Raw genomic sequence first — 1,521 nt, 5'->3', positions numbered from 1 at the left:
GCTCCTGCTTGCAGTGCAGTCGTGAAGCTGCAGGGGTACCATGAATGAGGATATATATATATATATATATATATATATATATATATATATATATATATATATATATATATGTGTGTGTGTGTGTGTGTGTCATGTATTTGTGTGTGTGTGTGTGTGTCATGTATTTGTTTGTGTGTGTGTGTGTGTGTGTGTGTCATGTATTTGTGTGTGTGTGTGTGTGTCTCTACTGCGCCACAGACATCCAAAATAGAGACCCTTACTGCCTTCAGAGAGGATCGAACTCCCGGCCTCTGGTTTACTAGACCAGCGCTCTAGCCACTGAGCTATGAAGGCATACAGATATACCCGCACACGCCCAAGCATTCGCACAGATTTATATGCCTGTAACCCAGACACACACACACACACACACACTCACCGGAGGCTGGCACTAGGTACCGACTTACCCCCCCCCCCCCCCTTCCAAGGCGGTTACAGCCATAGTTTCTTTCAAGGTTACAGTAAGGAAGGAAGAAGACGAGCTGTGTGCTTGGCTGATATTATAATAGCATTTGGGTCTGTGGATTAAGGGAGGAGGGAGGGATGATAATATTCTTCAGGCTCTTCACTATCCAAACAGTTCAACAGAACTAGACTATGTCTCTCAAGTTTGGTGGGGTCAGAACCATTAAGAAACACGTAGAAATAATTAGTGTACTGAAGGTCCTGAGGTGAAGTTTAAGATTAGAGGCTCCAGTAATGCTGAACTCCTTTACGCACACACACACACACACACACACACACACACACACACACATATATATATATATATATATATATATATATATATATATATATATATATATATATATATATATATATATCATACAAACCTCAGGTGCGCGTTCATATGCACTTTGTTCGTATATATATATATATATATATATATATATATATATATATATATATAAAGTTCAACCAAGTTTTAGTCATTGAATATTTCAACAGCTAAATTCACTACGATTTTCATGTAACGTAGTCTTCGTACAAGAAACAATTAACATTATCACTGAAACTATTTCTAACTGCCAGTGAGACTGTCGAACGTAAATAACATTCCCTTACAGACTCCCATTCTTCCCTTGAAAATGATTTACAAGTTGTGTGAATAATTTACATGTAATATTTCTTTTTCTTTCCTTGCCCATCCCTCCACCCCAATTCTCTTTATACACAAGACGATCTATTTATCTTACATTTCCCACAGGGAAAGCTAATTCTAATATGCATAAGTTCCTACACACACAGAAAACATCAAAATATCTCATTAAATATTCTTTTACACATCCCGTATTTGTTGCGAAATTTCCCGTTTTTTCTTTTCAAACGTTCGGAAGAGCGCCAGACCCGTCGTCCATGATATAAAGAAAATGGCTACCAGTTATATAAAACGCACCCTCAAGACACTCGTTATTTTGTCGTTATTTCGCATTTTTTTTTCTATAAGTTACCATTTTGAGCGTGTGTAGGGATGGTCATCAT

At 37.5% G+C, this 1,521-nt stretch overlaps 1 non-coding gene across 1 annotated transcript; it reads right to left on the bottom strand.

Moving 5' to 3' along the window:
* Positions 1-260: 260 nt before the first annotated feature.
* TRNAT-AGU (transfer RNA threonine (anticodon AGU)) lies at positions 261-333 on the bottom strand. Its single transcript has one exon. It is a non-coding gene; the product is annotated as a tRNA-Thr (tRNA).
* Positions 334-1,521: the final 1,188 nt, after the last annotated feature.

The sequence above is a fragment of the Panulirus ornatus genome, chromosome 11 (genome assembly GCF_036320965.1).
Source record: "Panulirus ornatus isolate Po-2019 chromosome 11, ASM3632096v1, whole genome shotgun sequence".
NCBI classification, from domain to species: domain Eukaryota; kingdom Metazoa; phylum Arthropoda; class Malacostraca; order Decapoda; family Palinuridae; genus Panulirus; species Panulirus ornatus.
The sequence above is the reverse complement of the archived record's forward strand: the minus strand, read 5'-3'. Positions and strand labels throughout refer to the sequence as shown.